Genomic DNA, 14,595 nt, shown 5'->3' on the forward strand with positions numbered 1-14,595 from the left:
AGAATAAACAGAGACAATAGGATAGGGACGGGACCTGCACCAGTGGGAGGGAGCCGTGAAGGGGGGAAGGTTTCTACACACTACAAGCCCCTTCGCGGGCGGAGACTGCAGGTGGCGGAGGGGGAAAGCTTCGGAGTAGCGGAGGAGAGCACAGCAACAGGGGTGCGGAGGGCAAAGCGGAGAGATTCTGGCACAGAGGACCGGTGCCCTCAGGCACACACCAGCCCGAGAGGCTTGTCTGCTCGGCCGCCGTGGCGGGCGGGGCTGGGAGCTGAGGCTCGGGTATCGGCTTTCAGTCGGAGCGCAGGGAGAGGACTGGGGCTGGCGGCAGGAAGAGAGCCTGAAGGAGTTAGTGCACCACGGCTAGCCCGGAGGGAGTCCGGGGAAAGGGTCTGGAGCTGCTGAAGAGGCAAGAGACTTTTTTCCCTTTTGTTTCCTGGTGCGCGAGGAGAGGGCATTAAGAGGGCTGCTTGGGGAAGCGCCGGTGACAGGCACGAGCCGCGGGTAAGGCACGGACCTCGGAGACGGGCGTGGGCCGCCGCCGCCGCCGCCGCCGCGCCCGCCGCGGCCCGCCGCCGCCGCCGCCGCCGCCGCCGCCGCGGGGCCTGTGTGCGAGCGCGGGTCACTGTCCGCCCCGCCTTCCGGGGGGCCTGTGCACCCCGCCACTGCTGGGGTCCCCGAGACCCGGGGACGGCTTTCCCGGGAAAGCGCACGGAGCGCCACGGGCTGCTGCAACGTCACGCCGGCCTCTGCCGCCGCAGGCCCGCCCCACACTGCGCGCCCCTCCCTCCCCTCTGCCTGAGTGAGCCAGAGCCCCCGAATCAGCGGCTCCTTTAAACCCGTCCTGTCTGAGCGAAGAACGGACGCCCTCCGGCGACCTACGCGCAGAGGCGGGGCCAGGTCCAAGGCTGAGACCCGGGAGCTGTGAGAGCAGAGGCAGGGAAATCTCTCTGTGCAGCCTCGGAGGCAGCGGATTAAAGCTCCACGGTCCATTTGATGTGCCCTGCGTCTGTGGAGTGCATGAATGGACAGCGAATCATCCCAAATTGAGGAAGTGGACTTTGAGGACAAGATTTAAGACTTTCCCCCCTTTTCCTCTTTTTACAACGAATTATTCCAAATTAAGGAGGTGGACTTAGAGAGCAAGATTTCAGACTTCTCGCCCTTTTCCTCTTTTTACAACGAATTATCCCAAATTGAGGAGGTGGACTTGGAGAGCAAGATTTTTGATTTTTCCCCCTGCTCTCTTTTTGTGAATGTGTATGTGTAATCTTCTGTGTAAGATTCTCTCTGTATAGCTTTGCTTCCACCATATGTCTCAGGGTTCTATCGGTCCGGTTTTTTTTTTTTTTTTTCAATAATTACTTTCTAATTTTAATAACGCTACTATATTTCATACTTTATTCTATTTTACTTTACCTGCTCTTTCTTTTTTTCCTACTCTCCCTTCCTCCCTCCCTCCCTCCGCTCCTCCTTTCCTTCTTTCTTTTTCTTTCCTCCCTCCCACCCTTCTTCTTTCCACTTTCTTTTTCTTTCCTTCCTCCCTCCCTCCTGTCTTTCTTCCTTTCCTTTCTCCCTCCCTCCCTCCTTTCTTTCCATCCTTCCTCCCTCCCTCCCTCCCTCCTTTCTTTCTTCCTTCCTTCCTTCCTTCCTTTCTTCCCTTCTTCCTTTCTTTCCCTCTCTCTTTCTTTCTTCTACTAATTCTTTCTTTCTACTTTTTCTCCCTGTTACTCTGAGCCGGGTGGATGAAAGGCTCTTGGTGCTGCAGCCAGGAGCCAGTGCTGTGCCTCTGAAGTGGGAGAGCCAACTTCAGGACACGGGTCCACAACAGACCTCCCAGCTCCACATAATATCAAGCAGCGAAAATCTCCCAGAGATCTCCATCCCAACACCAGCACCCAGCTTCAGTCAACGACCAGCAAGCTACAGTGCAGGTCACCCTATGCCAAGCAACTAGCAAGGCAGGAACACAACCCCACCCATTAGCAGAGAGGGTACCTAAAAACATAATAAGGCCATAGGCACCCCAAAACACACCACCAGACGTGGACCTGTCCACCAGAAAGACAAGATCGAGCCTCAACCACCAGAGCACAGGAATTAGTCCCCCCCACCAGGAAGCCTACCCAACCTACTGAAACAACCTTAGCCACTGGGGTCAGACACCAAAAACAACGGGAACTACGAATCTGCAGCCGGCAAAAAGGAGACCCCAAACACAGTAACATAAGCAAAATGAGAAGGCAGAAAAACACACAGCAGGTGAAGGAGCAAGATAAACACCTACCAGACCTAACAAATGAAGAGGTAATAGGCAGTCTACCTGAAAAAGAATTCAGAATAATGATAGTAAAGCTGATCCAAGATTCTATTTCCATGATCCATAATCTTGGAAATAGAATAGACAACATGCAAGAAACAGTTAACAAGGACCTAGAAGAACTAAAGATGAATCAAGCATCGATTAAAAACACAATAAATGAAATGAAAAATACTCTAGATGGGATCAATAGCAGAATAACTGAGGCAGAAGAACGGATAAGTGAGGTGGAAGATAAAATAGTGGAAATAACTGATGCAGAGCAAAATAAAGAAAAAAGAATGAAAAGAACAGAGGAGAGTCTCAGAGATCTCTGGGACAACATTAAACGCACCAACATTCGAATTATAGGGGTTCCAGAAGAAGAAGAGAAAAAGAAAGGGACTGAGAAAATATTTGAAGAGATTATAGTTGAAAACTTCCCTAATTTGGGAAAGGAAATAGTTAATCAAGTCCAGGAGGCACAGAGAGTCCCATACAGAATAAATCCAAGGAGAAATACACCAAGACACATATTAATCAAACTGTCAAAAATTAAACACAAAGAAATCATATTAAAAGCAGCAAGGCAAAAACAACAAATAACACACAAGGGAATCCCCATAAGGTTAACAGCTGATCTCTCAGCAGAAACCCTACAAGCCAGAAGGGAGTGGCAGGACATAATTAAAGTGATGAAGGAGAGAAACCTGCAACCTAGATTACTCTACCCAGCAAGGATCTCATTCAGATTTGATGGAGAAATTAAAACCTTTACAGACAAGCAAAAGCTGAGAGAGTTCAGCACCACCAAACCAGCTTTACAACAAATGCTAAAGGAACTTCTCTAGGCAAGAAACACAACAGAAGGAATATACCTACAATAACGAACCCAAAGCAATTAAGGAAATGGGAATAGGAACATACATATCAATAATTACCTTAAATGTAAATGGACTAAATGCTCCCACCAAAAGACACAGAGTGGCTGAATGGATACAAAAACAAGACCCATATATATGCTGTCTACAAGAGACCCACTTCAGACCTAGAGACACATACAGATTGAAAGTAAAGGGATGGAAAAAGATATTCCATGCAAATGGAAATCAAAAGAAAGCTGGAGTAGCAATTCTTATATCAGACAAAATAGACTTTAAAATAAAGACTATTAGAAGAGACAAGGAAGGACACTACATAACGATAAAGGGATCGATCCAAGAAGAAGATATAACAATTGTAAATATTTATGCACCCAACATAGGAGCACCTCAATACATAAGGCAAATACTAACAGCCATAAAAGGGGAAATCGACAGTAACACACTCATAGTAGGGGACTTTAACACTCCACTTTCACCAATGGACAGATCATCCAAAATGAAAATAAATAAGGAAACACAAGCTTTAAATGATACATTAAACGAGATGGACTTAGTTGATATTTATAGGACATTCCATCCAAAAACAACAGAATACACATTTTTCTCAAGTGCTCATGGAACATTCTCCAGGATAGATCATATCTTGGGTCACAAATCAAGCCTCGGTAATTTTAAGAAAATTGAAATTGTATCAAGTATCTTCTCCGACCACAATGCTATGAGACTAGACATCAATTACAGGAAAAGATGTGTAAAAAATACAAACACATGGAGGCTAAACAATACACTACTCAATAACGAAGTGATCACTGAAGAAATCAAAGAGGAAATTAAAAAATACCTAGAAACAAATGACAATGGAGACACGACGACCCAAAACCTATGGGACGCAGCAAAAGCAGTTCTAAGGGGGAAGTTTATAGCAATACAATCCCACCTTAAGAAACAGGAAGCATTTCGAGTAAACAACCTGACCCTGCACCTAAAGCAATTAGAGAAAGAAGAACAAAAATACCCCAAAGCTAGCAGAAGGAAAGAAATCATAAAGATCAGATCAGAAATAAATGAAAAAGAAATGAAGGAAACGATAGCAAAGATCAACCAAACTAAAAGCTGGTTCTTTGAGAAGATAAACAAAATTGACAAACCATTAGCCAGACTCATCAAGAAAAAAAGGGAGAAGACTCAAATCAATAGAATTAGAAATGAAAAAGGAGAAGTAACAACTGACACTGCAGAAATACAAAAGATTATGAGAGATTACTATAAGCAACTCTATTCCAATAAAATGGACAACCTGGAAGAAATGGACACATTCTTAGAAATGCACAACCTGCCAAGACTGACTCAGGAAGAAATAGAAAATATGAATAGACCAATCACAAGCACTGAAATTGAAACTGTGATTAAAAATCTTCCATCAAACAAAAGCCCAGGACCAGATGGCTTCACAGGTGAATTCTATCAAACATTTAGAGAAGAGCTAACACCTATCCTTCTCAAACTCTTCCAAAATATAGCAGAGGGAGGAACACTCCCAAACTCATTCTACGAGGCCGACATCACCTTGATACCAAAACCAGGCAAGGATGTCACAAAGAAAGAAAACTACAGGCCAATATCACTGATGAACATAGATGCAAAAATCCTCAACAAAATACTAGCAAACAGAATCCAACAGCACATTAAAAGGATCATACACCATGATCAAGTGGGGTTTATCCCAGGAATGCAAGGATTCTTCAATATACGCAAATCAATCAATGTAATACACCATATTAACAAGTTGAAGGAGAAAAACCATATGATCATCTCAATAGATGCAGAGAAAGCTTTCGACAAAATTCAACACCCATTTATGATAAAAACCCTGCAGAAAGTAGGTATAGAGGGATCTTTCCTCAACATAATAAAGGCCATATATGACAAACCCACAGCCAACATTGTCCTCAATGGTGAAAAACTGAAACCATTTCCACTAAGATCAGGAACAAGACAAGGCTGCCCACTCTCACCACTCTTATTCAACATAGTTTTGGAAGTTTTAGCCACAGCAATCAGAGAAGAAAAGGAAATAAAAGGAATCCAAATTGGAAAAGAAGAAGTAAAGCTGTCACTGTTTGCAGATGACATGATACTATACATAGAGAATCCTAAAGATGCTACCGAAAAACTACTAGAGCTAATCAATGAATTTGGTAAAGTAGCAGGATATAAAATTAATGTACAGAAATCTCTGGCATTCCTATACACTAATGATGAAAAATCTGAAAATGAAATCAAGAAAACACTCCCATTTACCATTGCAACAAAAAGAATAAAATATCTAGGAATAAACCTACCTAAGGAGACAAAAGACCTGTATGCAGAAAACTATAAGACACTGATGAAAGAAATTAAAGATGATACAAATAGATGGAGAGATATACCATGCTCCTGGATTGGAAGAATCAATATTGTGAAAATGACTCTACTACCGAAAGCAATCTACAGATTCAATGCAATCCCTATCAAACTACCAATGGCATTTTTCACAGAACTAGAACAAAAAATTTCAAAATTTGTTTGGAAAAACAAAAGGCCCCGAATAGCTAAAGCAATCTTGAGAACGAAAAACGGAGCTGGAGGAATCAGGCTCCCTGACTTCAGACTATACTACAAAGCTACAGTAATTAAGACAGTCTGGTACTGGCATAAAAACAGAAAGATAGATCAGTGGATCAGGATAGAAAGCCCAGAGATAAACCCACGCACATATGGCCAACTTATCTTTGATAAAGGAGGCAGGAATGTACAGTGGAGAAAGGACAGCCTCTTCAATAAGTGGTGCTGGGAAAACTGGACAGGGACATGTAAAAGTTTGAGATTAGATCATTCCCTAGCACCATACACAAAAATAAGCTCAAAATGGATTAAAGACTTAAATGTAAGGCCAGAAACTATCAAACTCTTAGAGGAAAACATAGGTAGAACACTCTATGACATAAATCACAGCAAGATCCTTTTGGACCCACCTCCTAGAGAAATGGAAATAAAAACAAAGATAAACAAATGGGACCTAATGAAACTTCAAAGCTTTTGCACAGCAAAGGAAACCATAAAGAAGACCAAAAGACAACCCTCAGAATGGGAGAAAATATTTGCAAATGAAGCAACTGACAAAGGATTAATCTCCAAAATTTATAAACAGCTCATGCAGCTCAATAGCAAAAAAACAGACAACCCAATCCAAAAATGGGCAGAAGACTTAAATAGGCATTTCTCCAAAGAAGATATACAGACTGCCAACAAACACATGAAAGAATGCTCAACATCATTAATCATTAGAGAAATGCAAATCAAAACTACAATGAGATATCATCTCACACCAGTCAGAATGGCCATCATCAAGGAATCTAGAAACAATAAATGCTGGAGAGGGTGTGGAGAAAAGGGAACACTCTTGCACTGCTGGTGGGAATGTGAATTGGTACAGCCACTATGGAGAACGGTATGGAGGTTCCTTAAAAAACTACAAATAGAACTACCATATGACCCAGCAATCCCACTACTGGGCATATACCCTGAGAAAACCATAATTCCAAAAGAGACATGTACCAAAATGTTCATTGCAGCTCTATTCACAATAGCCCGGAGCTGGAAACAACCTAAGTGTCCATCATCGGATGAATGGATAAAGAAGATGTGGCACATATATACAATGGAATATTACTCAGCCATAAAAAGAAACGAAACTGAGCTATTTGTAATGAGGTGGATAGACCTAGAGTCTGTCATACAGAGTGAAGTTAGTCAGAAAGAGAAAGACAAATACCGTATGCTAACACATATATACGGAATTTAAAAAAAAAATGTCATGAAGAACCTAGGGGCAAAACGAGAATAAAGACACAGACCTACTTGAGAATGGACTTGAGGATATGGGGAGGGGGAAGGGTAAGCTGTGACAAAGCGAAAGAGAGGCATGGACATATATACACTACCAAACGTAAGGTAGATAGATAGTGGGAAGCAGCCGCAGAGCACAGGGAGATCAGCTCGGTGCTTTGTGACCGCCTGGAGGGGTGGGATGGGAAGGGTGGGAGGGAGGGAGATGCATGAGGGAAGGGATGTGGGAACAGATGTATATGTATGACTGATTCACTTTGTTATAAAGCAGAAACTAATTAAAAAAAAAAAAAAGAGAAATCTAGAAACAATAAATGCTGGAGAGGGTGTGGAGAAAAGGGAACACTCTTGCACTGCTGGTGGGAATGTGAATTGGTACAGCCACTATGGAGAACGGTATGGAGGTTCCTTAAAAAACTACAAATAGAACTACCATATGACCCAGCAATCCCACTACTGGGCATATACCCTGAGAAAACCATAATTCCAAAAGAGACATGTACCAAAATGTTCATTGCAGCTCTATTCACAATAGCCCGGAGCTGGAAACAACCTAAGTGTCCATCATCGGATGAATGGATAAAGAAGATGTGGCACATATATACAATGGAATATTACTCAGCCATAAAAAGAAACGAAACTGAGCTATTTGTAATGAGGTGGATAGACCTAGAGTCTGTCATACAGAGTGAAGTAAGTCAGAAAGAGAAAGACAAATACCGTATGCTAACACATATATACGGAATTTAAAAAAAAAATGTCATGAAGAACCTAGGGGCAAAACGGGAATGAAGACGCAGACCTACTTGAGAATGGACTTGAGGATATGGGGAGGGGGAAGGGTGGGCTGTGACAAGGCGAAAGAGAGGCATGGACGTGTATACACTACCAAACGTCAGGTAGATAGATAGTGGGAAGCAGCCGCAGAGCACAGGGAGATCAGCTCGGTGCTTTGTGACCGCCTGGAGGGGTGGGATGGGGAGGGTGGGAGGGAGGGAGATGCATGAGGGAAGGGATGTGGGAACAGATGTATATGTATGACTGATTCACTTTGTTATAAAGCAGAAACTAATTAAAAAAATGAATAAATAAACTTAAAAAAAAATGGATAACCAGTGGACCTACTGTATAGCACAGGGGACTCTGCTCAATGTTATGTGGCAGCCTGGATGGGAGGGGAGTTTGGGGGAGAATGGGTACATGCATATGTATAGCCGAGTCCCTTTGCTGTGCATCTGAAACTATCACAACATTGTTAATCGGCTATACTCCAATATAAAATAAAAAGTAAAAAAAAAAAAAAAAAAAAAAAAAAAACTGCATCTACATGTGGAACAACTCCTACAGAACACCTACTGAACGCTGGCAGAAGACCTCAGACCTCCCAAAAGGCAAGAAACTCCCCACATACCTGGGTAGGGCAAAAGAAAAAAGAATAAACAGAGACAAAACGATAGGGACGGGACCTGCACCAGTGGGAGGGAGCCGTGAAGGAGGAAAGGTTTCCACACACTAGGAAGCCCCTTCACTGGCAGAGATGGGGGGATGGGTGGGGGAGAAGCTTCAGAGCCACGGAGGAGAGCGCAGCAACAGGGTGCAGAGGACAAAGCGGAGAGATTCCCATACAGAGGATTGGTGCCGACCAGCACTCACCAGCCCGAGAGGCTTTTCTGCTCACCCGCTGGGACGGATGGGGGCTGGGAGCTGAGGCTCAGGCTTTGGAGATCAGATCCCAGGGAGAGGACTGGGGTTGGCTGCGTGAACACAGCCTGAGGGGCCTATTGTGCCACAGCTAGCCGGGAGGCAGTCCAGGAAAAAGTCTGGACCTGCCTAAGAGGCAAGAGACTATTGTTTCAGGGTGCACAAGGAGAGGCGATTCAGAGCACCGCCTAAACGAGCTCCAGAGACAGGTACGAGCTGTGGCTATCAGCATGGACACCAGAGACCGACATGAAATGCTAAGGCTGCTGAAGCCACCAAGAAGCCTGTGTGCATGCACAGGTCACTATCCACACCTCCCCTCCCGGGGCCTGTGCAGCCCACCACTGCCAGGGTCCCATGATCCAGGGACAACTTCCCCGGGAGAATGCACGGCGCACCTCAGGTTGGTGCAACGTCACGCCTGCCTCTGCCGCCTCAGGCTCACCCCACATTCTGCACCCCTCCCTCCACCCGGCCTGAGTGAGCCAGCGCCCCCTAATCAGCTGCTACTTTAACCCCGGCCTGTCTGGGTGGGGAGCAGACGCCCTCAGGTGACCTACATGCAGAGGCGGGGCCACATCCAAAGCTGAACCCCGGGAGCTGTGCGAACAAAAAGAGAAAGGGAAATCTCTCCCAGCAGCCTCAGGAGCAGCGGATCAAATCTCCACAATCAACTTGATGTACCCTGCATCTGTGGAATAACTGACTAGACAATGAATCATCCCAAAATTGAGGCGGTGGACTTTGAGAGTAACTGCAGACTTGGGGTTTGCTTTCTGCATCTGATTTGTTTCTGGTTTTGTTTATCTTAGTTTAGTATTTAGAGCTTATTATCTTTGTGTTTATTGATTTGGTTGCTCTCTTCCTTTTTATATATATATACTTTATATATATATATTTTTTTCCTTTTTCTCTTTTTGTGAGTGTGTATGTGTATGCTTCTTTGTGTGATTTTGTCTCTAAGCTTTGCTTTTGCCATTTGTCCTAGGGTTCTGTCTTTCCTTTTTTTTTTTTTTTTTTTGAAGTGACACAGAGGTTTAGGATGTTATTCACGTACATACATAAATATCAATAATGTTATATCACTACTTGGAAAAAAGTTCAACATCCATAATCATTTAAGAAAATGCAAATTAAAACAACAACGAGCAACAGATTTTAAACTAATTCCATTAGGGTAACAAAATTATCCAAATTGGTAAAACTGTAGTGAAACAGGCACTATACTAAGTTAATGGCCCTAATGCTCTTGTAAAATGGTATTACTCTTTTGGAAAGCAATATTGCAATCCTACCAAGACCCATAAAAATATTAGCACACTTTCATTATTTTAACCATTAATACAGCTTCTGGATATTATAAGAAAAAAGATACAATTCTGAATTATAGTAACTTTGTATAGGTTTCAACCGTAATTCTTTTTCTGTTGCTCATCTTTACGTGAAATTAATGTTTTTGAATTTTTAAGATAGAAATGTGAATCAGGATATAGTTTTAGGTATATAAGTCCCTTTTCTGTTATTTTCATGAAATAATTAAAAATCTGGCCCCTAGGATACTTTCAAGATCACTTGGCTCTGGTCCCCTCTCCCATGCTTATCTGGTTTCTTTTTCATTTTGTCTTCATTGTCCTTGTCCTGCTTGACTTGTTCTGCAGATTCCTCTCAGTGTGAGGCTGTGTACTGGAAGGGAAGTTTTGGCTGCTTAATTCTGGAACTCTAGAGCTCCAGACAGCTCTAGAAAACCTTACCATGAACCCCCTGTACTCTTCACCTGTGGGCAAATTTAGGCTTCTGCCATTCTCAGGCCAATTAGACTCTCTACTGTTTCCTTCTGCTTCCTCCTACAGAGATGCCAATGCTACACAAATCTTGGAGCTGTTGATAGTTTGTCCCTAGTTTCTCTGATCAACTAGGTTTTGTTACAGATATTGCCCAAGTGCTTTTGGTTATGCTATCCTAGTTATTCTGTTAAGGATTCGGGAAAATTCAAAAACTATGCTACAACCACTGTCATCATCCCCGAATTCCAATAACTCTGAATGATTTTTGACAGAATGCATGAATGGGAATACACAAATGAATAGACTAGTATTGCTAAACTGTTTCCATTCCATTCTCTTTTCCATTACTTTTGCCTCCATTCAACCAACTATCTTAATAAAGTGGATGATTTCATGAAAAAGAGGTGCAGAGACTGATAAGGCAAGACGTTTAATGAATAAGGACTTTAAATTGGTAAAGGAGTGAACTACTCAGTTAACTGAAAGAAACAATTCCTATTCATTCCCCCTTGATGTTATTCTGCAATATCTGCATGGGTCAGAGACAGTTACTTAAGATAATTTTTTTTTTTTTTTGGTGGTACGCGGGCCTCTCACTGTTGTGGCCTCTCCCATTGTGGAGCACAGGCTCCGGACACGCAGGCTCAGCGGCCATGGCTCATGGGCCCAGCCGCTCCACGGCATGTGGGATCTTCCCAGACTGGGGCACGAACCCGTGTCCCCTGCATCGGCAGGCAGACTCTCAACCACTGCGCCACCAGGGAAGCCCACTTAAGATACTTTTGATTATTGTCAGGGGTCTAAAATATACTTCCTGGGGAAATGCTACTTTATTTATCTTTCTATGCCCCATGTATTGCAGTCCTGAGATAAACCGTCTGTCAGTCTGTTTTTAGCTTATACTTAAATAAGATTAGCCTTACATAGGCAAGGAAATTTTTATTTTGAGCCCTTTCTTTCTATTCATCAACATCCTATTTGATGAAACAAGAACAAATTCCTCCTTTTTTTTCAAATGAAAAGCCACAGAATCCAGTAAAAGTTAAGAATATATCTGGATATTTATCCTCAGTAAGTTTCTTCTTGACTGGTTTTTTTCTTTTTTTTTTTTTGGCTGTTTGGTCTTCATTGCTGTGCATGGGCTTTCTAGTTGTGGTGAGTGGGGGCTACTCCTCATTGCAGTGGTTTCTTTTGTTGTGGAGCACAGGCTCTAGGAGCGTGAGCTTCAGTAGTTGTGGCTCACAGGCTCTAGAGCTTGGGCTCAGTGGTTGTGGTGCACGAGCTTAGTTTCTCTGAGGCATGTGGGATCTTCTCAGACCAGGGCTCGAACCCATGTCCCCTGCATTGGCAGGCAGATTCTTAACCACTGTGCCACCAGGGAAGTCCTTGAGTGATTTTTAATTCCCAAAAGAACACAGTAATTTAAGTTTCCATTTCAAGAAGCTGAGGATTCCAACTTGGATCTAATTTTTTAACTATGGCAATATACTCCTGCATTGCTTGGCTGGGGCTTGAATCACGAAGTGCTTTCCATGCTTCCCTGCTTGTACCGGGCATACAGGTACAAGAGCTGCTCCCTGCTGGCCCCGTGAACCAGGCCTTGGAAGTGCACTGCAGCCTTCTCAAACAGCTCTGTCAGGCTCTTGGAGGCCTCGGTCTCCGGGCTCTGGAGGGATTCCACATCCCTGGAGTCGTCCCCTGAGTTCAGCTCTCCACCGCTGTCACCCGTGGTGGCTCCCGCAGGCAGGAATGGCAAAGCCATGTGACCGCATGTCTTCTTCAGATGGGGTGTGATGCTGGCTTGGGGGCCTGGCCCACCAGTCTCGGTCTTGAGCCCGAGCTCAAGTCGGACCCAAGCTCACTTACTCGCGTTCCTCGCATAACTCTGCCTCCCTCACTCCCCCTTCCCTCCCTGGGCGTGCGGGGCGGGTTCCACCACCCTCTGCAGCTCTCCCCCACTGCCCGGTCTCTTCCAGCTACCCCTGGCTAACAGCGGACTCGGGATAGGATGGGTCCCTCCAGTGGCACGGCCTTGTTTTGTTTTTAGTATAGTTTTTATTGCTTGTTATCATTGGTGGATTTGTTTTTTGGTTTGGTTGCTCTCTTCTTCCTTTCTCTTTTTTTTATTACCTTTTAATATTTAATAATTTTAAAAATTTAATAACTTTATTTTATTTATTTGTTTTCATTCTTTCTTTTCTTTCCTCCCTTTTCTTCTGAGCCGTGTGCTGACAGGGTCTTGGTGCTCTGGCCAGGTGTCAGGCCTGAGCCTCTGAGGTGGGAGAGCCGAGTTCAGGACATTGGTCCACCAGAGACCTCCCGGCCCCATGTAATATCAAACAGCGAAAGCTCTCCCAAAGATCTCCATCTCAATGATAAGACCAAGCTCCATTCTACGACCAGCAAGCTACAGTGCTGGACACCCTATGCCAAACAACTAGCAAGACAGGAACACAACCCACCCATTAGCAGAGGCTGCCTAAAATCTTAAGTTCACAGACACCAAAACACACAACAGGACATGGTCCTGCCCACCAGAAAGACAAGATCCAGCCTCATCCACCAGAACACAGGCACAAGTCCCCTCCACCAGGAAGCCTACACAACCCACTGAACTAACCTTACCCCCTGGGAGCAGACACCAAAAACAATGGAAACTATGAACCTGCAGCCTGCAAAAGGAGACCCCAAAGACAGTAAGTTAAGCAAAATGAGAAGACAGATAACTACACAGCAGATGAAGGAGCAAGGTAAAAACCCACCAGACCAAACAAATGAAGAGGAAATAGGAAGTCTACATGAAAAATAATTCAGAATAATGACAGTAAAGATTATCCAAAATCTTGGAAATAGAATGGAGAATATACAAGAAACATTTAACAAGGACCTAGAAGAACTATGTCAAAGAGCAAACAAACAATGATGAACAACACAATAAATGAAATTAAAAATTTTCTAGAAGGAATCAATAGCAGAATAACTGAGGCAGAAGAATGGAAAAGTGACCTGGAAGATAAAATAGTAGAAATAACTACCACAGAGCAGAATAAAGAAATAAAGAATGAAAGGAATTAAGGACAATCACAGAGACCTCTGGGACAACATTAAACACACCAGCTTTCAAATTATAGGGGTCCCAGAAGAAGAAGAGAAAAAAAAGGGACTGAGAAAATATTTGAAGAGATTATAGTTGAAAACATCACTAATATGGGTAAGGAAACAGTCAATCAAGTCCAGGAAGTGCAGAGAGTCCCATACAGGATAAATCCAAGGAGAAACATGCCAAGACACATATTAATAATCAAACTATCAAAAATTAAATACAAAGAAAAAATATTAAAGGCAGCAAGGGAAAAGCAACAAATAACATACAAGGGAATCCCCATAAGGTTAACAGCTGATCTTTCAGCAGAAAATCTGCAAGCCAGAAGGGAGTGGCAGGACATATTTAAAGTGATGAAAGGGAAACCTAGAACTAAGATTACTCTATCCAGCAAAGATCTCATTCAGATTCAGTGGAGAAATTAAAACCTTTACAGACAAGCAAAAGCTAAGAGAATTCAGCACCACCAAACCAGTTTTACAACAAATGATAAAGGAACTTCTCTATGCAGGAAACACAAGAGAAGGAAAAGACTTACAATAAGAAACCCAAATCAATTAAGGAAATGGTAATAGGAACATACATATTGATAAATACCTTAAACGTAAATGGATTAAATGTTCCAACCCAAAGACATAGACGGGCTGAATGGATACAAAAACAAGGCCTGTATATATGCAGTCTACAAGAGACCCACTTCAGACCTAGAGACACATACAGACTGAAAGTGAGGGGGTGGAAAAAGATATTCTATGCAAACGGAAATCAAAAGAAAACCAGAGTAGCAATTCTCATATAAGACAAAATAGACTTTAAAATAAAGACTATAACAAGAGACAAAGAAGGACACTACATAATAATCAAGGGATTGATCCAAGAAGAAGACATAACAATTGTAAATATTTATGCACCCAAAATAGGAGCACCTCAATACAT

General features: G+C 43.1%; 1 pseudogene across 1 annotated transcript; it reads right to left on the reverse strand.

Moving 5' to 3' along the window:
* Positions 1-11,978: 11,978 nt before the first annotated feature.
* Positions 11,979-12,318, reverse strand: LOC308627957 (acyl-CoA-binding domain-containing protein 6-like; annotated as a pseudogene). Its single transcript has one exon. The product of its transcript is annotated as an acyl-CoA-binding domain-containing protein 6-like (transcript).
* Between the last annotated feature and the right edge of the window lie 2,277 nt (positions 12,319-14,595).

Source organism: Mesoplodon bidens, assembly GCF_964165515.1.
Source record: "Mesoplodon bidens genome assembly, chromosome: 1".
NCBI classification, from domain to species: Eukaryota; Metazoa; Chordata; class Mammalia; order Artiodactyla; family Ziphiidae; genus Mesoplodon; species Mesoplodon bidens.